The sequence below is a fragment of the Protopterus annectens genome, chromosome 4.part0 (assembly GCF_019279795.1).
Source record: "Protopterus annectens isolate FY-2018-M chromosome 4.part0, PAN1.0, whole genome shotgun sequence".
In the NCBI taxonomy this organism is placed as follows: domain Eukaryota; kingdom Metazoa; phylum Chordata; order Ceratodontiformes; family Protopteridae; genus Protopterus; species Protopterus annectens.
Window position 1 is genome coordinate 806,855,154 of NC_056733.1, and position 26,070 is coordinate 806,881,223.

The following is a 26,070-nucleotide window of genomic DNA, read 5'->3' on the forward strand; positions in this document are numbered from 1 at the left end:
TGTACATGTGCACTGCAACATTTGATGTTGCTGATTATATCTCTCCATCACCTGTACCTGGTAAGTTTGTTACTGTTGTTTTACAGATCATATATACCCTATGAAAGTTAAGGGCTGCCATTTTGCCTTATGAACAACTGTTGCGTTTAGCCAGAGTAGAATAGTTGTATGTTCCATTTCAGAGCAGTTGACTACAGTATGTAGCCTAGGGAATGACAGGTGTGTATTTGTACAAACATTAACATGTTTGCAGTCATAGTTAAAAGAAACTACACAGACTGATATACATGATGCAATTACTCCAAGATGCCTGTTCAAACACAGTAGGGAGATGGTACATACCTGAGGCAGTGATACAACAACTGGCATATCATTCTCAAGATAGGTGTACTAGGTTTTATGTGTAGTTCTATCACATACACTGTCATATTGCATATATCATAGGTGTATTGTATTGGCAACGTTAACTGGATGTAGGTGATGTGCATGTTATAAAGGGCCTGACTTGTCTGTGTACTTTGTTGAGTTTGTGTGCTGTGCATGGGATCAAAGATGAGAAGATATGGGGCATGTAATCCAGTTGTGGATCCTCATCTGTATGAGTCTGTGTGGATTACCATACATAATAGTGCAAGTGTTGATGTGCTGCTTTTGTCTTGCATCTCACAGGTGAAAAGGGGGGTTGGAGTCTGTCCCCCTCACAACCTGATGTCAGTGTCTCATCAGACTCTGATGATGATGGTGGCCATAGTGAGGCACAGATGGGGTTGTTGGGGGCTGAATCTGCCCCAGAGGTTGACATCTCTCTTCTACCCCCATTGTCCCCACACACAGTCGGTATGCCCACACATACCCAGTTACCGGAGGCCACAGATATTGGATAGTCAGTGGGTGGAGACATAGTACAGGGCAGTGTGTGAACTATAGCATCAGTGAGTGTAGCCACTGGCCATAGTCAGAGAGATGGTGAGGTCCCACACAGCCAGATTGACAGGGGTGTTCAAAGGAGGACTGCTGCCCATCCACCTCACATCACTGGTCACTTGCTGCATGTTTCAGGCTGTCATGGAGGCACAGGCCTGTTCTGAACACAACACCAGATGGATGCTTAGGGTTGTGGATGCAACACAATCTGACATCTGTGACTACCTAAGCATCCATCTGGTGTTGTGTTCAGAACACCAGATGGATGCTTAGGGTTATGGATGCAGCACAGCCTGACATATATGACTGCCTCCACCACATTGATGATACCCTGGATCATTTCACTGATGTAGTAGACAGACAGTGGGCTGAGACAGTGTCTGTCTTTGACTGCACATTGTCTGTGCTGGAACATCTGTTTGCAGTTTAGTGTTGAACACATGGATGTGGGCCAGCAACACCATCTGCTGAGAGTCCACATCACTGTGCACACTCATGCTTCCATAGTGTCAGTACCTCCAGAGCTACAGAGGGAAGTGTGCTGTCCACTCCATGATGTGGCAGGCCATGGATACATGGCCCTGGGTGGTTGTGTGCTGGACACAGGCCCAGCAGACAGCAGTCACCATCAAGTACTAGCACCATATCTGACCTTGGGCATGGTGGTGCCCATGCTTCTCCTGGTGAAGCCAGTTCCCATGTTCATGGTGGGAGATGGTAATCTGTCTACTCTACCATGTATGGTCCACAGCTGTCCATGATATACACATGTAGGGCTAGCACTGGGCTTGACTGTGTATATGCAAACACTCCAACACCACTGTCACATGCAGGTCACCAACAGACACACATGGCACCTCTCCATGGCCCATGTAACCAGCACCCCTTCCTGACTCTTACACATACTGTCAACTGTTTGGCACAGCCTAGGCCTCTGGCACCCCTAGACAACACCTTGTGCATGTCATTATACCTGTGCCACATGCCTGCCATCCATCTCATCTGTGCAGGGACCTGAAAATATGTGTTTGATGCACAGGGTAACTATATTACTTTACATGTGTTTATGTAGTGCAGTAGTGTTATGTCATGGCAGTTGTTGTGGGCCATGACAGGTACTGTAAGCAGGCATGTGTCATGACTACACATCAAACATTGTGTATCTTTGTTGCCTGATGGTACACTGGCAGTAGTTTTACAGAATGACAGGTGTGTCACAGACCTGTGTATGCTTGTGTTCCAGGAGTCTGAGCAGTTCAACCATGGACACATGGTGACAATACAGTTGCACAGGATTGCAAGGCAGCACAGCAGAGATATGATATCAACAATGTATGCTAGTATATGTTCATGGTTCCCTAGGTGCATATGTGTAGAACAGTGTGTCAGAGACAATGGGGACAGTCAGTGCCATCATGCTTTCATACCCTGTGACAAGGTCTGCTATCCTTGATACGTGTCATCTGGGTATTCTGTGCATACAAATTTTGATGGTGGTGGACATCACGTATGCTTATGTAGATGAGGGCAATTTAGGGGTGGCGGCTAGTCACAGGACCATAAAATGAATAACCATTGCACAGAGATAAGCCAGAGGGGCACATCTGTAGTGTTGCAAGGGAATATATATATATATATATATATATATATATATATATATATATATATATATATATATATATATATATATATATATATATATATATATGTATACATGCACACATACAGAAGTTAAATGATGTGAGATTAGAACCCCTACCTATCTACTGTTATACACTACAGCTTACAGCACTTATCACATGTGCTACAGAGTTTATTTGATACTATATTCTCAGCCAGTGGTCTTATGATGGATGACATCAGAAGGCTTTGTAGCCGATGGAATATAGAGGCCAGAAGCCAGTCACAGCATCACAAAATGCATGCTGTTGCACAGATATAGCCCACATGGCCATTTCCATAGTGCTGCAGTGGGATACATTGCTATGCACAGAGTTAAATGATGTGAGGTTAGAACTTCTACCTATCTAGTGATATGCACTACAGTTTGCAGTACTTATTGTCTGTGCCACATAGTTTATCTTATAGCAGAGTGTCAGCCAGTACTCTTAATGTGGATGACATCAGAAAGCCTTGTAAAGTAGGTCAATTTTGAGGCTAACAGCTAGTCACAGTGCCTTAAAATGCATAATCATTACAGAGAGATAAGCCAGATGAGTACAACTGTAGTGCTACAAGTGCATATATGTATATTCACACACACACACACACACACACACACACACACACACACACACACACACACACACACATATGCAGAAGTTGGATGATGGGAGATTAGAACCCCTATGTGTCTACTGTTACACACTACAGCTTGCAATGCTTATCACATGTGACACAGAGTTTATCTGCCTTTAGACTGTCAGCCAGTGCTCTTAAGGTGGATGACATCAGCAGGCCTTGTAGAGGAGGGAATTTAGAGGCCAGCAGCCAGTCACATGGTCATAAAATGCATACCATTGCATGTAGATACCCATATGGGCATGCCCATAGTGTTGTGAGGGATATATTGATACACACCCAAAAAGAGTTGGATGAGTGGAGATTAGAACCCTACCTATCTAGGATTACACACTACAGCTCATAATCCTTATCGCACACACAACAGGTTATGTCTGCTGTATATGTTGATACAGGCACAGTACTTGTGAGTATGCAAAGTGGCCTTGTGTTAGACAGCATGTGTGGCCTGCAGAGTGATACCTGCTTGGTACTGTTATTGTATCTAGTGTCCTAGGGGAGGGATACCTGGTAATATCCCTGCTAAGTATGTACACTTGCCAGTCTGGTCATATGTGGCTGTTTGCAGTTTGATAGGCAGACATGTGGCCAGCGAATATATGGCCTGTCCAAGGCATGTGTTGCAGCCATTGTACATTACACCACCTGTGTACCTGTCTCTGTCTACAGGGTGACAGTCCACAGGCACAGGGGTCTATGGGTGAATGGTTTATTTACTCTTGTGGCCTTGATCTGGTTCTCTCAGACAACTGTTGTGATGTGTAAGTGCAGATAACCCCAGCATTCTGGGTATGTGGAGACATTCATATATCCCCACCCATATCTATATAAATGTGTATAACAGGGATGTCTCCTTAAATGTTGTGTGTATCTCATGTAAATGTGTTATGCAGATATATGTGGAGAGTTTGTGTATCACAGTACTTTATATAGATATATAAACATCTTGTTATTATATATATATATATATATATATATATATATATATATATATGTGTGTGTGTGTGTGTGTGTCACATACTGACAGATGCACTCATCAAGCATGAGGTGGTTAGAGAGAGACAGATATGTATACATAGCGGTATGGGCGGTAGAGATGACAGACTTGGGCTCAAGTTAGCTAAGAGTAGGAGCATGCCCAGTTTGACTGTCAGAATTTGCAAGGTGACTCCAGGCCAGAGCTACCTGCACTCCAGTCCAGGATTATGTGTGCTGCAGGTCATTGACTGCTGCACCTGTTACCACAGTACTGCACAGCCCTGATATTGTCCAAGGCATTCCCCGCCTGATTGCTGATCTTAATATGTGACTCATATCTAACAACTGTACAGAGCTTCACAGACTGTCCAGCATTTTGCCTCACATGATTGGTCTGTTTTACATAACATTGTAGTTTTCTGGCAAATTAGTGGCAAATCAGTGAAGAATGCAGTCAGTAAAGAATGACAGACATTTGAGTTTCAGACTCCATACACATCAGATTCATGCCAATGCAAGACCTGATATTCTAAAGACATTCTTACATTTGTAAAAGCAAATATTTAAAACCTGTCCCTATTTGTGGGCCTTGGACCCACTTTTATTCATGGCTTTGGCCAGATTTCCTACTCTGAGAGGTTGAAAGGTATGCTGTGACTGGGGTACATGATGTAAAACCACAAACAGGGTGGCAGTCTGCATATCTCTCCCTGTACCTGTTTTTGCAGAATGTCCAGCATTTCACCCCATATGTTTGCTCTGTTCCTCATACATTTGTGGTTTTCTGGTACTATACTGTAAACAGCACTCACTGACTTGTAACTATTGACACAATTCAGTGATGACCTTAACATCCTGCAACTAATTTGACCTGTAGCATCCTGGTGTTATACTCGCCACCTGCTAGGTTACTCAGAGCATGTATAATGTCTGTCTGTAGGTATGGCCCTTTGTCCCCACATTCACTCTGGCTTTGTCCAGCTTTGTTGCAGTAACAGATTAAGGGGTTATGACAGTCTGTGGAAATACCAACATATGAGTGCCTTGTATGCAAACGATGTTGGAGGCTGCCAGATTCGAGCCATCAACACCATTACCGATGCTACTGTCCCTGGCTCAGTGAGCCACACTAGCCACTGGACAGAGAATTTTCATTCCTCACACTATCCACAACATACAGGAGTTGTCTAGTCTACTGCTATATCATTGCAAACTTACTGTTACAGGAGTTGTATGGGAACACTGATGTGTTTGGTGTGGGGGACAACCAGCCCATGCTCTGCTGGCACAGAGAGTCATGTGACTGTCCTGTGACCCCATTGTTTGGCATCTCCCTTGAATAATGCTGTCAAGTTTCCAGCCATGTGGCCTAGTGGATATCATGGGGCGCATACTACTGAACAGAGTACCTGTTGTCCCATTTGGCTGTTAGATCTGTACAAGTAGCCCAGTAGCCCACTATAGATATCTGCAAGTAGCTGAGTAGCACACTATATATAAAACCCACTATATTCCCTTGCATACATGTGGCAAGTTCATACATATGCTACCATATTGTAATACCCCTTACAAATGGCATAAAGGAGAGTGACTTACCTTGCGAATGCAGCAGGTCACAGACCTGTAGTTCTGGGCTACCTCCATCTGATGCACGCAGTCCACAGCCAATACTTGGTGAGGTACAGATTGTGTGATCTGGCTGGCATCATTTTTACTAATCTGTATGTGAATCAGAGTAAGGTGTCAGTCCCTAGGGCCCTAGGTTGTCAGTACATGTGCAATGTGTTGTCTCTTGGTCAAGGCCAGGGCATATTGGGCATGCCTACATCTGCCTACAGGGACAGCCTCAGGAGGTTCCTCCTACAAGTCTCCCTGTGGGTGCTACTGTGGTGACCTAGTCACTGGTGAGGTACTGTGTATCTGGTTCCTTTGCTGATCCTGCTGCAGCTGTTTCTGCAGGGTCATATTGTGTAGCATGGCACATGTGGTGAACGTTTGTCCACATGTGGCTGAAGAGTATTGCAGGGCTCCACCAGATATACTGAAGCACCAGTACCATGACTTCAACAGCCCAAACACATGCTCTATGATGTTCCTTGTTTGTATGTGTGCCTCATTAGGGTGTTCTTCGGTGGGTGGGTATGCATTTCTAATGGGTGTCATCATCCACGGTTCCAGTGCATAGCCAGCATCCCCCAGTAAATGGCTTTGTGGGATGCCACCCCTAGTAAACATCTGGTACAGTTGTGATGCATGCCAGATATGGGAGTCATGATAACTGCCAGGCCTGCCAGTGCACACATTCAGGATAATGCCCTGGGCATTGCACACAACTTGGCAGTTGAAGGAGTGGTACCTCTTGTGGTTGATGTAGATTCTACCCTCCTCACCAGGTGGTGCCTTGATGTGTACATGAATGCAATCTATGGAACCTAGTACCTCAAATTAGAGTGCTACATGGCAGATGGGTTGCATACTGCTGTCCCTCTCCTCAGGAGTGTTGGGGAAATATATGTGCTCATTGGGATGTGGTAGCATGGCATCTAGGAACTACTGGAGAACTCTGAAAGCAGATGCCTGAGAATCCCCATCATGTCCCTAGTTGGTCTTTGGAAAGTTCCTGTAGCTAATATCCTATGGGTTACATATACCTTTGTTTCAACTGGGATGGCTTCCCTTCTTTTGGCTCTGGGTCTGAGTTGAGGCTGGCACAGCTCAATGAGTTCTTGTAGTATGTCCTTGTCTACCCTGTAGCACTCTATAATCTCCAGCTCATGTAGCCCCTGGAAGGTTACCCTGGGCCTGAATACTCTTCTCCTTCTCAGTCTGGACCTGTTGTCAGCATCAGCCCTGACCTCAGCATCCAGCACATACAGGTGTAGCAGAGCTGCAGCAGCCCCTAACATTCTCCCAGTTAAAATTCCAAAGTCTGTACTCCACTGGTGCAGAGTATGGGGGAAAATTCAGATTGTAGGTTGTATGCATTCTTTATAGTGCTCTGCCCTAGATACAGCCCGTGTGATTGGCTATCTATGATGTATTCCACCTGCCAATTACATCATTAAGGGGTTTTACTGGCCTAGTTTAAGTGCAATAGGGGTCATTAGTAATTAGCATAACATTGGCTTTCCCAGCCTTTTTTTTCTTTGTATATACAGTCTTCCCTGCTCAGCACTACAGTGTGGTGCGCAAACCCATGTTGCAAAGAAACAATGCTCAGCAGTCACTATACACATCCCCATGGCAGGGCACACTCAGCACAGCGTCTTGTTGTGCAAACATGCAAAAACATATTTGTGAAAAAAAAGAGGCAGCTTTAGTTTTCAGATTTCAGGTATTATTTTCTAAAGACTTTAATTGAGACCTAAGCCAGACATTTCTTACATTGCTAACATCTGATTGCTGTATTGCTCTTTTGTTTTGTGTTCTTTGATGTTGTTCTTGTTGTTTTTATATTTCTTAAATTGTTTAACTGATCTCAATCTTACTTATCTATTTTCTACCAGGTATAGTCATTCAATCTGGAGGTGGTGACCTGATACTCTAAGGCAGGATGGCTGACCCCTGAGAATGGTACATAAACATTTGTCTGCTGTAAAACTCAGTTTCTGAAGGTATCCCTCAATTCCTAAAACTCCTGATCTACATGCATGTGGGGTGGTCTATACCACTTTGACAGATGTTTGTAAGTGCAAACAATAACAGTATTCTTGGTCTTTCTGGAAAGAATATGACTTCTAGCAGTATCTGATAATGAATTTCATTTTACACTCTTTGCAATAAAAGAATGATTGCTGTGAACAGATTTTAATGTGCTTTGAGTTAAATTAAGGTACTTATCAGATTCAATAACAGAAATGACTATAATCCTTCAAGGTCATCCCAAGAGTTTTGTCAGCCTTATTGCTGACTTGAAGACTCTACTAACTTATATAGCTTTGTTTCCTGACCTAGACAAATACAAGTATGGCCACTACGTTTCCATTTAGGATAATATTTTTTAATGCCTTAACTAATGCTTGAAATACACTGTCTGATATTTTTGAAAGTACGAAATAAAATCCTTTTTTTTAAAGCAGATTTACATATTAACATCACAAGTGGTTATTTTCCTCAGTGGTGTCTGTGGTCCATAACCAATTAATGCCTTACATTCAGTTTTCTAATAATTTAAAATATATATCCATTAATAACCTGGAATGACACAGTCTGTCTGAAAGTATAAACTTTATACCTCTTATTAATTACTGTAATAATGTGTGTAGAGAAAATGTCCTTCATCGTTATCATCATCATCATCATCATCATCATCATCAGCCCCCTTTTTCCCATTTTCCTACATGGGGTCAGGGTATTGTGTTAACTGTCACCATCTCTCTCGATTCAGTGCCACACTCCTGCCTTCTTCAGTACTCATGCCTGATGTTCATCACATAATTATGATTTTTTTGGAATGAGAGCAGCTCTCTGTTGGCTGTAAAGATGACAGTAAAGTAACCACGTCATCCTAAGTACTGCTAGTTTAAGTTACTTGAAGCATTCTCATAGAATTTCTGTGTCTGTATGACAAATGTAATTCATTTCATAAAACAACTTACTGGTTTGTAAAGGAAACATGCAATAGGCATTCCATCAACACTGACGTCATCAGTACTTAATATTAGTATTTACTGTACCACATAAAGCCATATATGCACTCACAATGTACTGTTTTGTTGTATTTCCTGGTTCATGGGAATTTCTTCAGTGGTGTGACCCAGATGGCAAAGAGGAACTCTCTCTGGTGATATGCTCTGCATCTCACTGAAACACAATATGACTGTTAGAAATGCCCTTTCCTCTTATACACCCCATGTCACTGCCATGGGAACCAAGAATCTTTCAAAAAAGTAGAGCATTCTTTCTCCAGTTCTACAGTCTTACATTTTTACACTTCTAGATCATACTTTTTATGTGACTGGTTGTATCATCATGACATGGGTGCATAACAGACCTCTGTGAAACTTCATTTTTAGCATGCTTTCTAGTCCTTTTCCATAGACCATGTCTTTTTAAATGTATAAGCATATTATGAAGTATTAAAAAGAGGCATCTTCCTAATGACTTTTGAGGTCTCCCTCAACGTATGCCCCAGTAAAATAAGGTAAATGTATTGCTTTTTATCTTCATGTAATCTGTACATGTTCCACCTACTGTTCAAACAATTGAACAATGGTCAATGAGTTGATTTATTGCTATGTTAAAGCATGTCATTTTTTAAATACCAAATGAATACCATCCTAAGATTCAGTCTGCTCTTTTATGATACCTGGTTAGCAGTTATTGAGTCAACTCTCTCTGCCTCATTGAAATTTTACAAACATAATGTGCTAAAAGCTTTAAGTAGGACAATTGCCAACATTAACACACAAATTACATGGCTTAACTAAATGACAAAGAATTATCTATATAATCACACAAGAAAGTCACACTATATTACTATTTATTACATGAAGCAATACAGTGCATTGGCATCTTGGTTTACCTGCCTTCTAGATGTATTCAGACACTTACTGGAGTTGCAACTTTAATCAATACTGCTTATAGTTATTTGGATAAACATCTACTTGGTGCATTATAACGTATTCTTAAAATAGTAAATATATCAGAGGCAAATCAATACTAGTGTCCTGGGGGAAGCATATTAAGCAAAACAGTATGCTTTCTTATGTATTTTAGTGGCATCTAGCTATAAACCAGGTGATGTACTACTAGAAAATCTTAAGTAATAGGTGAAAATATGATACACTATAAAAAATGTAAAAGTTTACATCTGAGTTGTGCATGTTCCTAAAATGCACAACAAGCAGGCCTGCAAGCAGCATATTCTTCAAAATAAGGATAATTATCATTGTTTTAAACTCATTAGCTTGCCTCCTATTTGTATGTAGCTGGAATTTTGCAAATAATTATATATCACTTGAAAATATGAATATGATTTATATAAAAATGTGACACTGCCAGCCCAGCTATCTAGAATTTTGTAAATAATCATGTCATTTGTGAATATTAATATGATCCATAGGCTTGTCTTACAAATGTAATAGAACTATATGTTATGTGTATATTAAACTACTGGTGCTGAAGTGTGTGTAAAGTACTGAGCTTCAAGAATGTGGCCACAGTCTACCTTGCTGGAAAAGAGCAGAAATGTCTATAAACTATATACCTGTGCTGATGTGTGATTTAATAGTAGAAGTTGGAACATGCAGAGTAAACTTGCAAAATTTCAAGAAAATAAGTTGAAATTGTTTACGACTGCACTATAAAAGTTAGTTAATGCCAGTGCAGGTCTGTGAAAGGCAGATCATGCCATCTGAACCCGATCAACTTCTTTGAGGCAGTCAACAAAGCCTTAGACGAGGGTAAGGTGGTTCACACAGCCTATCTTGACCTCACCAAGGCTTTCAACACCATCCCCCATTCTGGAATTATAGCTAAACGCACTAAACTAGGTATAAATCCCTACATCACAAGATGGGTTGTCAACTGGCTCACTGACAGAACCCACACTGTAATAGTTGCAGACTCCAAATCTGACTTCAAACCAGTGACAAGTGGAGTACCACAGGGTTCAGTCCTGGGACCTCTCCTGTTTGGTATCTACTTCTCTGAAGTACAGGCTAACACAGAAGGCCTCTGGCTAATGAAGTTCACAGATGACTGCAAACTAGGAGCCATAATCGAGTCCCGAAATGATGTGGACATCCTACAGAATGGCCTCACTGAGACAGATGCCTGGTGTTAGAGGCATGGCCTCAAGCTTAATGCCAAAAAGTGCATTGTCACCCTCTTTGGTAAAAACTCTGTACCCATGAACTACCACATAAATGGCAGTCTATTTAATGCTGAATGTATAAGAGACCTTAGGGCCCAGGTGGACAGTAGTCTCTCCTTTGATAATCACATCGCCATAGTGGTCAGGAAATCCTTCTATGTGGCACACCTCATCACAAAAGGGTTCTCATCCAGGAAAAAAGAGGTCATTGTTCCCCTCTACTTGGCACTCATTAGATCCATTATAGAGTACAATGCCCCTTTTGGAATGTACCTCACAAGATATCTGCAGCAGCTGGAAAGGCCAACGAAGTACCTCACAAAGAGGATTACTGGCCTCAGTCAGAAGCCCTACACTGACCGTCTCAAAAAACTTCAGCTTTACTCTGTAGCATATCGCCTACTCCAAGGAGATCTCTGCCTAACATATAAAGCTATGTTAAACCCAGAGCTGTTGGACATGCTACACCTAAAGAAATTCCAATCCCTCCGAGATACACGGTCTAGGGACCTAAACCTTGTCACCACAATAAACAGGGTAATGCTGGAGGGATAGATTCCTGTCCCAGAGTCTTCCTATATGCTGGAACAAGCTACCCATCTATGTCAAGCAAAGTTCCTCATTAGCACTCTTCAAGAAAAACCTTGATGAGTGGATGGGAAATAGGAAATACACCCCCAGGGATCACATCTGTGGCTCTGCTCGACAGTGGCACAGGAAATTAACTTTCTTGGGTGGCATAAGCCAGGGAACCTTGTTGGCTAAGCTTACTTAGGCCCTTTGGCTGATAGCCAAGTACCTACCTATGAACCTATGAACCTATGAGACAGGATGTCTAGAGCCAGGAGTTTCTTTCTATTGTCTTGAAACAGAAATAATTACTAGGTTTAAAATATAAAAGTGTTTAACTGTTTTATGACTTCCAGTTCTAGGCAAACTTCTGAGGGATATGTACCTCTGACACAGAGGTGCTAAATTCTAAGTTTCTGTTAGCCTGGAAACTGAAGGCAGGTGACAAATGCTAATGTCATCTGGCTAACCCAGCAGTAATGTGTATTATTAATTTAAGAACTATCTCAGAGAGTGAGTCTGTGTGTTTTGTATCTTGTCTTGGATCTAGAAACACCCATTCAGCATTTCTCATCTGCATTTGCCTTGCTAACAGTAAGTAACCATGGTACAGTAATCTCTCTTAGGTATTAATAGGGATATAGTAAAGATTAGTTTAGATGTTTTCTGTGTTTAATTGAGACCATCCTACAATGCTGTTTTAAAATATTTTCTGTGATTTTGAACTCTGTAGTCACTGTGTTGAGTTATTAAGTATTGCTTTGTTCTTTTATTATTTATTATTAACTATATTTAATCCTTTTAATTGTGGCTGGTTTGTTTAGAGATATTTAAGCTCTTAGGGTACTTGCATATGCATTTGGTGACACTGTACAAACCACTCTTCCATAGCCTTGCAAGTCTTGGTCACAATTACCATTTGGATAATAGTAACATTACACAGTAAGATTGGTCACCCTTTGGGGAGGGCCTTAAAGTAGCTGATAAGGGGTTCTGGTGACAGTGCTAACTACCTTATGGTCTGTGCAGAAGGGGGCATAGCTAGCAAACCCATGCCAGCCTTTCCCAGGAGTGTGTTTGTGTATAAATCAAATCTCAAAGTCTGCGTATGTGTGTGTGTGTGTGTGTGTGTGTGTGTGTGTGTGTGTGTGTGTGTGTGTGTGTGTGTGTGTGTGTGTGTGTGTGTGAGACCTACTTGGGCAGGGACACGAAGCACTGGTTGGACAGAGAGAGTGCTGGGAGGACTTGGCATGGAACCCTGGTGAAGGACTCAACTCTATAGCTGTGCCAGTGGGGAGTCTTATTGGGAATCTAGAGAGAGAAGGAGAAACCAGCCCCAGACTGACTGCGGTATCTGTGTGTTCTTAAGGGAAATTGTACTTTACTGTGTGTGTACTTGCCATCTTCCCAATGTGCATGTCCCTCATTGGTGTAGTGGTGAGGATTGAGGCTCCTTGATTAATGGGCCAGTGCAGAGGCATCACATATTAATTGTTTGGCAGTGGTAGTATATCCATATCACATACTAATTGGCTTGTAGCTGTGTGGAAACTGAATTCCTGTAGCCTGTGTACAGTGGTCACTGAAGGTGTTTGTACTCTCAGTCAGTCATGCAGTGAAAATTCAGTGTTCAGGTCACAGTTATTTATTTATTTTTTGTTAGATTAGTTAGTCAGGGAGAGGAGGCAAGCATGTCAGCAGAGGAGTATGGCAAGCTGACAAAGAGTCAGTTGGCTGAGATGTGCCAGGCTAAAGGACTGGTAAATGCCAGCCTGACTAAAGCAGGCATGATTGCAGCTTTAGTCACAGCTGCATCGCAGAATAACAATCACGAGGACAATCAGACTGGCCGTGGAGATGTCTAACTCTCAGAAAATGGACAGCTCAACCTTTCCACAGAGGACTTAAAAATCCATCTGGAGTTAAAGAGACTTGAGCTAGAAGCCAAGCATTTGGAAATAGAAGCAGCAGAGAGGCTGAGACATCTGGAGGCTAAGGAAAATGAGAAACAGCAATGTCTAAAGGCTGAGAAAAATGAGAAACTGTGATGTCTGTAGGCTGAGGAGAATGAGAGGCAGAAACAATATAAAAAGGAGATGCTGACTATTCACCAGAGTCATGGAGGTAATGGGAAAGGGAGTAACCAAACTCCAGAAGCAACAAACGTCAGTAAATTTCTTCCACAAATTATAAGGGGAATAATTTTGATAGTTTCATTCATATGTTTGAGAGGGTTTGTAAACAGTATAATGTTAACCAAGGATTCTGGGTAGGATTCCTGACCTCTTTACTCCATGGTAAAGCTGTAACTGTTCTTTCCAAACTGTCTGATACTGACTGTTTAAATTATAATATTGTAAAGGACTGTTTGCTAGAATTTTTTAAGTTAACACCTGAAGCTTATAGGAAAAAGTAGTGTGAGCATAGACCCAAGGCAGATGAAAGGGTGCATAAATATGTTGCTGAACTAATCACTATGAAAATAGGTGGGTGAGTGGATGTCAGGTCACCACTTTTGAAGGGCTGGCAGACCTTTTGGTGAGGGAACAAGCCCTTAGCACTTTGCCTGAGGATATGAGAATCTGGTTAGCTGATAGACAATGCACTACTGTAGATGAGTTGGGGAAGAAGGGCGACCTAAACCTACCAAGCAAGGTATCACTGCACAGGAAAGGGACCCCCAGTGGTGCTCATGGGTCTAAACCCATGGTGGGCAGCCAGGACGGCCCCAACAGAGTCCGCCAGCAGCAGGGGAAGCCACTATTCCAGGTACACATCCAGGACTAAGGGTTAAATGTTTTAAATGCAACCAGTGGGGCCATGTAGCATTAGATGTCCACGGGGGCAAGGAGAGGAACAAAGTTGAGAGAGCCAGTAAGTGGGAATGACAAAATGGCAGAAGTAAGTTGTCATGAGACAACAAGGGTACCAAACTACCACAAGAGGTTATATTATAGCTTAGTGAATGGGAAAGAGGCCATGGCTAAGAGAGACACAGCATCTGACCTAACCATTGTGGAGCCTGCAATGTTTACAGAGGATCACTACTTGCTTGGGCAGTCTACTCCAGTCAAAGCTTTAGGAGGGACCCCATTCCAAATAGCTTTGACTAGGGACACCTTGACTGTGAGGATGGAAAAGGAAGCAGGCAAGTAGGTGTGTTTGAGAACATCCCTGCAGATGTCCTGATAGGGAATGATTTTGATAATGCAGTACCATGTGTGCATGCAATTACACACAGTCAGGCTTGGAGACAAGCATGTGGCTCTGGTAGCCTTGAGGAGACCCAGACAGACCACACACTTGCAGCCAGGACTGGTGAGGTGGTTACTTCAGGGAGGGAGCTACCCTGTAGCAGTAAGACTGAAGGTGAGCCACAGCTGCTTGTGGGTACTGATGTTCCCTTGGACAGAGTAACTGCAAGGGCAGAGGTGAGTAGCAGTACCCAGGCTGACAGTGAGGCACCACTGTCAGATGATACCAGACTTCCTGTGGAAGGGAAGCTGGGAAGGGTTATTAAGAGAGAGGTGAGACAGGCTCAGCTCTCAAATCCTACATTACAAGGCCTGAGGGAGGTAGCTAGTGAGGCGCATGATTCTCAATGGAAGGGAGAATCAGTATACTGGGACAAAGGGTTAGTGTACAGAGAGTGGGCCCCTGAGGGAGGGCTAGAGGGTGAGAGAATACAGCAGTTGGTAGTGCCCAGAGCCTACCATCTGGCACCTCTAGCCATAGCCCATGATATTTCCTTTGCGGGTCATATGGGCATAAACATACAAGGAGATATATTATGCAGTACTTTTATTGGCCTGGGATTTTCAGAGATGTAACAGGGTACTGCAGGACCTGTGAGCAGTGCCAAAAGGTAGGCAAGGCAGAAGATAAGGTGAAAGCTCCTTTGATGCCTTTTCTTGAGATTGAGGATCCATTTCAGTGGGTAACTATGGATATTGTGGGGCCTCTGAATACCCAAGTTTCACAGGGAAAAAGTATATCCTAGTGGTAGTAGATTATGCTACCAGATACCCAAAGGCACTGGCTATGTCATCCATTGAGGCAGAAAAGGTGGCAAATGCTTTGTTAGAGATTTTCAGCAGGGTAGGTTTTACAAAAGAAATACTGACTGACAGTAGTGCCAATTTCTTGTCAGACCTGCTGGCTTGTCTGTGGAAATACTGTGGGGTGAAGCATCTAAAGACCACCCCATATCATCTCCAGACTAATGGTCTTGTTGAGAGGTTAAACTCTACACTCAAGACTATGCTACAGGTATTTGCATACCATTTTAAGAGGGACTGGGACAAATATCTGTCCCATCTATTGTTTGCCACAGGGAGGTGCCCCAGGAATTCACAGTTTTTCACCCTTTGAGTTGCTGTATGGGCATAGGGTGAGGGGACCTCTAGATTTGATTTGAGATGAGTGGAAAGGTGAGTGTGAATCTCACAAGGAATTTATTGTGGCATATGTCCTAAACCTCAGGACAAGGCTCAGGGGAACTCATGGGCTTGGCTCAGGAGAACCTGGCAGAAGCCGAACAGCAGAAAAAGGTCTGTTACAACAGGAATGCTTGAGCTAGACTGTATACTGTAGGGCAGCAGGTAATGGTTCTCATTCTTGCCAGACACAACAAGCTGCAGGCAGCTTGGCAGGGACCCTACAAAGTGGTAAGGAAGGTCAGTGATATTAACTACATTGTAGAACTGCTAGACAGGAGGCAAAGCCAAATTGCACCATGTTAGCATGATGAAACCTTACCATGATAGGGAGGACCTTGTGCTAAGTATAGGCAATAAGAGGCTGGAGGAGTCTGAGGGGAATCTATGGTTACAGGGAGGCAGCCAGGAAAATGTCAAATTACTATGGTGGAGCCTAGGGTTGTAGGCATATGATGGGACAGTGCAGCATGGCACTGAGGTCAGCATTGCCAAGGCAGCTGGAATCTCAAGATGGTGAATGGGGCAAGGTATTCCCAGATAGGATTAACCCTCTCAAGCAACGTTTCTCAAGGGTCACTTGAAAAACTATGCCACTTGAAAATATTAATATTATTAAATAAAAATGTGACACTGCCAGCCCAGCTATCTGCAATTTTATAAATAATCATATTACATTTGTGAATATTAATATGATCCATAGGCTTGTCTTACAAATGTAAGAGAACTATATGTCATGTGTATATTAAACTACTGGTGCTGAAGTGTGTGCAAAGTACCGAGCTTTAAGAATGTGGCCACAGTGCACCCTGCTGGAAGAGAAATGTCTATAAACTATATACCTGTGCAGATGTGTGTTTTCATAGTAGAAGTTGGAACATACAGAGTTAACTTGCAAAACTTCAAGAAAATAAGTTGACATTGTTTACAACTGTGCTATAAAAGTTAGTTAATGCAAATAGACAGGAAGTCTAGAGCTAGGAGTTTCTTTCTATTGTCTTGAAAAAGAAATAATTACTAGGTTTAAAATGTAAAAGTGTTTAACTGTTTTACAACTTCCAGTTCTATGCAAACATCTGAGAGATATGCACCTCTGACACAGGGGTGCTAAATTCTAAGTTTCTGTTAGCCTGGGAACTAAAGGCATGTGATAAATAGTGATGTCATCCAGCTAACCCAGCAGTAATGTGTATTATTAATTTAAGAACTATCTCAGAGAGTGAGTCTATGCATTTTATATCTTGTCTTGGATCTAGAAACATCCATTCAGCACTTCTCATCTGCATTTGCCTTGCTAATAGTAAGTAACCATGGTACAGTAATCTCTCTTAGGTATAGATAGGAATATAGTAAAGATTAGTTTACATGTTTTCTGTATATGTTTGAGACTGTCCTGCAATGTTTTATAAATATTTACTGTTGTTCTGAACTCTGTAGTCACAGTGTTGAGTTAATGAGTATTGTTTTTTCTTTTACTATTTATTATTAACTATATTTAAACAGTTTAATTGTGGCTGGTTTGTTTGGGGATATTTAAGTTCTTAGAGTACTTGCAAATGTATCTGGTGACACTGTGCAGACCACTTTTAAATAGCTTTGCAAGTCTTGGTCACACTTACCATTTGGATAATAGTAACATTACACAGTAAGATTGGTCACCCTTTGGGAATGGCCTTAACGTAGCTGATAAGGCTTTCCAGTGACAGTGCTAACTACCTTATTGTCTGGGCAGAAAGGGACATAGCTAGTAAATCTGTACCAACCTTTCCCAGGTGTGTGTTTGTGTATAAATCAAATTTCAAAGTGTGTGTCTGTGTGTGTGTGTGTGTGTGTGTGTGTGTGTGTGTGTGTGTGTGTGTGTGTGTGTGTGTGTGTGTGTGTGTGTGTGTGTGTGTGTGTGTGTGTGTGCGTGTGTCAGCTACTTGGGCAGGGACATGAAGCACTGGTTGGACAAAGAGAGTGCCAGGAGGACTTGGCTTGGAAACCTTGCTAAGGACTCAACTCTATAGTTCTGCCAGTGGGGAGACTTATTGAGGATCTGGAGAGGGAGGGAGAGAGAAACCAGCCTCAGGCTGACTGTAATCTCTGTGTGGTCTTAATGGAAATTGTACTTTACTGTGTGTGCACTTGTTATCCTCCCAATGTGCATGTCCCTCACTGGTGCTAGTGGTGAGGATTGAGGCTCTTTGATTACTGGGCCAGTGCAGGGACATCACAGTGTGTATCCAAAAAGTATTTAGCTATAAAATTTGAGCATTATGATTAATATTTGCATGCAATATGCCAATTTCATATTGCATTTTAGTCAATTAATTAAGTCTGACTCTTCACAATCTCTCTGACTTTAGTATATTAAGTCTGCTTGTCACAATCTGCACCTTTAAGTTCTGGCATATTTACATTTATTACGCTGGCTGTCCATCTATCCATCTTAGCCTCTGCTATCCTCTTCTTATTTTGTGTTTATTCTTTCCAAATCTTATCCTCTCCAGTGATTTTTCTCTTCCTATTATGCAACCAAAGAATGTGAGTTTTAGTTCTGCTATCAAACTTTCCAGGGAAAAATCGGGTTGATCTCTGTAAGTATTGCTGATCTCATCTTCTTGCAGTTGATAGATTTGTTTTTTGAATTCTTAAGAGTTTAATCCAACATTGGAGTTCAAAACCATTGCTGTTCTAATGCAACGACTAACTTATAGTCCAGCTATTGCAATTCTAAGTTATTCATTGGAAAAGCATTGTTTAATGATATGGGCCTTTGTTAACAATGTGACATCTTTTTGCTTTAGGAGCTATTATGTTGTAATGCCAATGTTTTCCCCAAAGAGAGAGTAGAAGTTTTTTTTAATTATTTGATTATATGCTCAGTGCTTTAGTTTTCTCAACATACTGCAATGCTATAAAAAGGAGTAGATTATGGAATGAATTATTTATGAAATGATTTACAAAGGACACACAAAACAAAAGTCATTCACTGAATGTTATTCATTTTTTGTTTTTTTTATTTTTTGTTATTCTACTATAGTAGACTTAAAGGCCACCAAGGCAAGAAGGCAATGGATGAGGGAAATGGTACTTGAATGGTACTTGCTCCTTACCTTCATCTTGCTACCACTCACATTCATTTTGAACAATGACTCACTCAACAAACTTAACAAACTTCATAATAATCACACATAACATTATAATATGCCAAGTGACTCACAGATAAGATCCACCCAAGGAGTCTGAGACAAACCACCACCAAGAGACCACCCACCTCCACCTATCTCAGTCTCAGACTTGCTCAGGTTTCTTTGTTTGCTTTTTTGCTGTTTGAGCTGAGATTTGTGCAAAGACCAAGCCATGGCTTCCATGGACCTGCCATGGTGCCACCATGACCTGAGGTAGGACACAGACATGCACCATATGCATTCTATTTTCTTCCATTCATGCTACCTGATGTACTGTGGTATGCAGTACTTATTTGCAGCTAGATTAAGCAAAATAAAATGCATATCTTAAAAACACAGCATGGATGGATGTTACAGAATATGGGAATGAATGGCATTTATGCCAGTGCATATGGCATTTATGCCAGTCCATTGTAGTGTTGTTGTTCCTTCCCAGTTTCTAATCCTTCTGCTCTGTAGTTATGGTTTTGTGGTGGAGTGGCAACAGCAAGTTGGGGTAGTGGGTGGAGTGGCAACAGCTTTTAGTCACCACTGGTTGCCAGATCTGCCCTCTATCATAAGAATTGAGATCAAGCTGCTGATGCTGAGTTGGAAGGATTGCTGGTGTCCTCCATAACCACTTCTTAGGAAGGAGGACTATAAGTTCCTCTTGGACAGGACAGTGGAGGGATCTCAGATCTCATCTTCTAAAATGATTATGAGCCTGGTGTCTATCAAGCAGTGCTGCCTGCTTTTTTACCATGGAGAGCCTCCTGGCATGACATGTTGAGTTGCTTGGCCTATGGACCCAAACCATCATGCCATTAGAGGTGCATCCTGCCCATTATGTCAGCCACAGAGGTGATGGATGTCAGTATTCCCCTCTGGAAAACCATGACATCTCTCCATGGCCTATGGCCAATCCTCATCCAAGTATTACTCTCTGTTTCTTGTCCAGCCTCCCCCCACTCACTAGTCCAGTCTCTCCTCCTGTCTCTCCACTGTTGTGTTCACATGTTATGTATAATGTCTGTGTCTGTGTTCTGTGTGTTGATATATCCCTGCTCCTGCTGTTTTCCCCTCACCATTTATTCCACCCACAATAGCTCCTCATTGCATTTCCCATCTACTTTTCTTCTGTCTATATATTGCAGATGGGAGTCTTTCCAAATAAAATGCATTCCTTCCCTAATCCTTTCATATCTAACTTTTAGTGCAAGTTCACAACACTTTATGAATCCCAAGAAATAGTTTTAGTTACAGTATACAGAAATGATATTTATCTTTGCTTTAAAAGGCTGATAATCTGTAGTTCTTAACTGTCCTGTATTTTTCATAATGTCCCTGCTTTTCCTTCATATTCTTGTATGCTCCTTGTAAAATTTGTAATTTCTGGTAAATTGATGAGGATTGCAGTTATTGAATGATAGCATACATTTGAGTTTCAGACTTGTTTATCTTTTACAAACTGCATGGTAATGCAAAACCTATTATTCTAGAATATTTCTAAGTATATAAGACAAATATTTAACATCTGTCCCAGATTTGAGGGACAGATGTTAAATATGTGTCCCTGATTTTTTTATTTTGGCCCTGACACTGAAGCTAAGAGGTTGAGAGCTATGTTACCCAGTTCACCTACATAAGTATCAGGTATCTACAAATCACCTGCAATTCTTTTACACAAAATCACTTGCAATTAAATGTCAAGTTGTTATATTATACTTTTCATTATGTTCATTTACTTCAACATTTCAGAATTAACCTGCACGTTTTAATATAAAATAACCAGATTTTTGACAATAACTTTTTTATTTTTATGTATTTACCAAAAAATGCACGTAATATTGTGTTGTTTAATTAAATGTTCTATGTGAAATTTACTGCATACTAATTATTGTGATAGTCATCTATTAATAGCTTTCTTTTAATCGATAAAATGTATGTATGGTTTGTGAATTTCTCAAGTTTATACTATTATCTGAAAATCCTTTTGTGCATCTTTAAACCTGTTTGCACCACAGAATCGTGTTTTATAATACTTTATAGATATTAAAAATCGAGTAATTTGTTGCCACCTTTCTGTCACTATTTTACGCATGAAATCACCTAATCAGACATTTTAATCAAAACAAGATTTCATTTGCTGGACTTTAAATTATTTTTACCACTTTCTTGGCTTAACAATGCTAATGATTAATTTATACACAGAGTTAAAGGGGAGGTACTTTGAATTACAAATGTCATTCTAATTATCTGAGCTACCAATTTTATGTTCTTACCATACCATCTAACTACCATTTAATTTGAAAAGAAATAATGACGTATAAAACATTTGATCTCCATTGTGTTAATTGGTTCTTTGAAAGAGCAGCTGATGCAGGGAACAGACTACCAAATTACATTAAAGAAAGTACTAATTTAGTTATTTTTAAGAACAGCCTGGATACTTATTATGGGCAGCAGTGGCCTTAGGTCAGCTGGTGCCCTAGGAAAAAGGGCTCCACAGCGCCCCCCCCCACACCACCCAAGTGCCCTTGACCTGGTCTACCTACACCAAATAAATACTGGAAAAGTGCCCCTGCTACAGCGGCGCCCTAGGCGGCCGCCTAGTTGGCCTATGCCTAACGCCGGCCATGATTATGGGAACAAGTGTTCTAGTATTTTGGCAGGTTAGAAGGGCTTTAATCCATGTGCTTGAAATATTTGCATGTATGTATGCATATATGCATGTGGTGCACCTGATCTATGTATTTACTGCCTTAGCAGTGAAAAAAAGGAAATATATTTGTTCCAATTTCCCTAAATCTGTGGAATTTTAGATGCAATAGATTTAGAGTCAGAGAGTATGAAGGCAAAGACCTCACACCAAATGGAGGACAACATGATAAAGCATCCCTTAAAAAGTATGTCCTACTGTATACTCTTATTTATATATCCTTAGATGATCTACAGTTTGACAGTAAGCTTTTCTATGCTAGGTTGTACTTAGGAAGTATATGTATAGTACACAATGTTCATAGATTCATAGGTTAGTACTAGGCTAACTGCCCTTGTGGGCCATTTTAAGCCAAGCCAATTACCCCATGTGAGAATCAAACACTGCACCTTGCATCTGCAAGGGAAACAACTTAATCATTATTCCAACCTCTTACAATGCCTCCCTTACTGCGCTTCTGTGAGCTAAAATATGTAGGATTTAGTATTTGTCTTTTACAGGTATCATGGCTTCAAGGAATGTAAAGCTCAGTTCATAAAAACATCAAACTTTGGGAGGTATCAATCTGGTGTCACTGTTATCCTTTTCATGCAGTAGTGTGTGAGATAGTGACAACACGTAGCTATTCTTGGAGTAGGTGATATGTATAAAAGCAGTGCATAAGCAGCATTCAGTAAAATACTGAGGAAGAGGTATATCAAACTTCCACTTTTTTAATATCTGAATGTTCAAACAAAGTCGCTGCCCTTCACAAGTGGGGAAACTCTAATAGCCTTCAGAACAATTCTTATATGCCACCCTTATTGTATCCTAATTTTTAAGACAGCCATGCAAGCTTTTTTTTGCTTTGCCTGAATACATTGCTGTGAAATAGCAGTGAGAAAGATTTATAGAGGTCTCTCTCTCTCACTGACATACAAACAAGCCAAAAAACAAACAACAAATAACTTGTCAGACTGACAGACAGACAAATAAATAAATAAAAATAAAAATCTCTCCTGGCAGCCAGCATACTTGATACAACTGACAACATTATTCATGATGGCTTAGCATTTGAGTATCATTGGTGTGTGGCAGGATTTACAACTGGACTTGTTCAAAAGTAAACAGTTTCTTAAGTATCAAAAGGAAAGAATGCCAGTAGAGTGACTACTTTTCCTCCCTGGTAGGGAGGGACAGGTGGTTATAGTGTATGGACAGACAATTTTCTGCTTTGTACATTAATAATAATAATAATAATAATAATAATAATAATAATAATAATAATAATAATAATAATACATATTATTATTATTATTATTAATCTAATACTTGATTTGAATGTAATCTGATTATACTGCCAAGATTCATGCTTCATATTTTCATTCATTAGCCATTTGATCAAAGTGCATTATAAATAATTAATGGTGTTAAAACTTGATTTTAGATGCACATTGTAGTATTATGGGGGGGGGGGCAATATTTCCAGTTGGTATGCTGATTTTTGTTAATGTTTAATGATTACACAGTGTTCTGTCTTATAACGCTTAATTGGTGGGGCATTAAAATCCTATACAATTTAACACCAGGGGCAATTACTCTGTACTTTCTCTAGCACTGTACTCTGTAGCATGTTCCATGACATCATAACATCTTGCATTCACTATTAAGAATCACCATAGTGAGACATTTTTTAAACAATTTCAAGTTTGCATTCCTCCTTTATAATTTGTAACCATATCTCTATAATAATCCAATTCCTGTTTGGTTTTAAAGGAATGCAAAGGAAGACAAAACGAAAAAAAAATAAGACTTGAAACAGAATAGAGCTTAAACAAGTCTTGTCTGAAGCATCATGGGAAATGGCATGAATTTTAAGATTTAATTTTGGGTGAGGCTTTCATGATGACGACCTGTCTTTCTTTTATGCAAAGTTGCTTATAACTTGTTGCTGAAATATCTTGACACGTGTAAAGTATGGTGTGGAGAATGACTTAAAGTGTATGACATGGGCTTCTAAACCCAAGTCACTTCCCACTGTCCTATAATAAGAATGAAATAATGCAGAATGTATTGTAGCCCTTACTTACTATGGTACCTGTAGGTTTAAATTTGGAAATCAGTTGGAAGCAATTATTATGTAATTGAATAATTAACTAATTAATGGTGTTATAAAAAGGCTTGTGAAATGTGTATTTGTATTACTCCTGGAAAGCTGAGAGCCAAGGCGCTAGAGTTCTTCAATAAATCTGTGTTTGTATTGTGGCCAGTTGTGGATTCTTGTATTGTAGCCCTTGTTTGACATCAATCCTAGTACAGTTACAGACTATGTTTTTATTTAGTCTGCTGCAGCAGTGTGTGGTATGAGGAACTGAATGGTTTGGTTAGCTTAATTTTTGATGACATCATTGTTCCTGTACTCCATGCTGTTGAATATAGTGATGTAAATAAAAAACGAACTAATGGACAGTGTCCCTCTGGTTACAGACTAGCTGCAATGTTGTATGTATAGAATGTACTTCATCATCTTAGGCACAACTCTCATGTCATGATACTAAATTAAAACACTATTTTTCAACTTCAAAATTGCAGAACGCAATTGATACATGGTAACCAGCAAGTAACAATAATATGCCTAATGCCATCAACATGCTAAAAAATAACTTTAAGTAAACTCAGAATCAAGGCCTGAGAGGTTACTTTGGGTATATGTTTAGAACTGAGAAAAACTGATGCAATAACTACCTGTGGCTATACATTAACATTTATAATGTACATTAATATTTTGCAAAACAAAAAAAGTGAGATATTATAAGCAAAACAGAAAAAGGAAGCAGGAATGATTATTTGTAAAAATGAATCTCATCTATATTCCTCAACTCTGCATCTTGAGATATGCATTAACTATAATGATATATATGCAGGCTTTTCTAATTCTGCTTTCCTGTCCGTGTAGTCAAGACATACATCTCAACTGTCCACATTTTTGCTTCATTGTTTTGGTCTATTCCTCAAACAATTTGTAGTTTTCTGACAAATCACTGAGGATTAAAATCATTAAATAATGATATGCATTTGAGTTTCAGATTTCATATCCTTCAGAAAATGCATGCTAACACAAATCATATTATTCTAGCAACTTTCCGTGTTTATAACAGCAATACTTAAAATCTGTTCATATTTTGGTGCCTTTGCACCCCCCCCCCCCAATATTTTAGGATTTGTCTAGATTTCTTGCACTAAGAGGTTGGGAGTTATGAGTCCAAACAATGTAACAAGGAAAATAAACTAGTCTTAAGAGTATGATAGCATGATCTATGGGGTGACTGCAGTAGACTGCATTATTTGGCAAACATAAATATCAAATTTCTCATGCAGCAGTACTGCAACCAACCTGAAGGGGGAGCCAACCATTAAGAAACATTGCCTGCAAATTACATCAGAGTATTGTTAATGGCATTATTATAGAAGGTCCACTACACTTCTTGCATGGATACTCTCTCAAATAATTTATAATGACTACAGTATTTTATACTAAGCCACCTGTATTGCTGCTCTGTATTTAGTAAGATATCTATAAACAATGAGACTTAATAAGTGAGCTGTTCAGTGAATCCTTTCAGCAAAACATTCTGTCACTGTAGGAATTAATACTGTAACCTGTCTGACATACTTAATTAGAACATCATGCTACATTTGCAACATATATTGTGCTACTTCTGTAAAAACAATTAAATTATTTACAACAATTTTTTTTTGAAATATTCAGGAGTTTTAGTAATGACTTGTATAATACATAATTATGTGACACAAAAAGTGTGCAGCTTTTTATTTACATCACTATATTCAACAGCATGGAGTACAGGAACAGTGATGTCATCAAAAATTTAAATATATATTCTGAAAAAGATCAATTGAATACACAGCGTGATATGACACTTTCCAATGTAAAATACATTATGTGCACATTCAGTCATAGTACCATTATATTTCAAAGGGAAAAGCAGATGTGAAAGTCAATACATATAATTTTGCAATTCTTATAAATCATGCAACATCCGGCATTCTGTCAGGCTAGCATTAGTACTGAAAAGGAAAGTGCGAAAACTACTTTTATGTGCTGTGCTGAATCCCAATGAAGTAACACGCTAGTAGCAACACTATTTAATATTCCAGTCTAACACAAGTGACTCC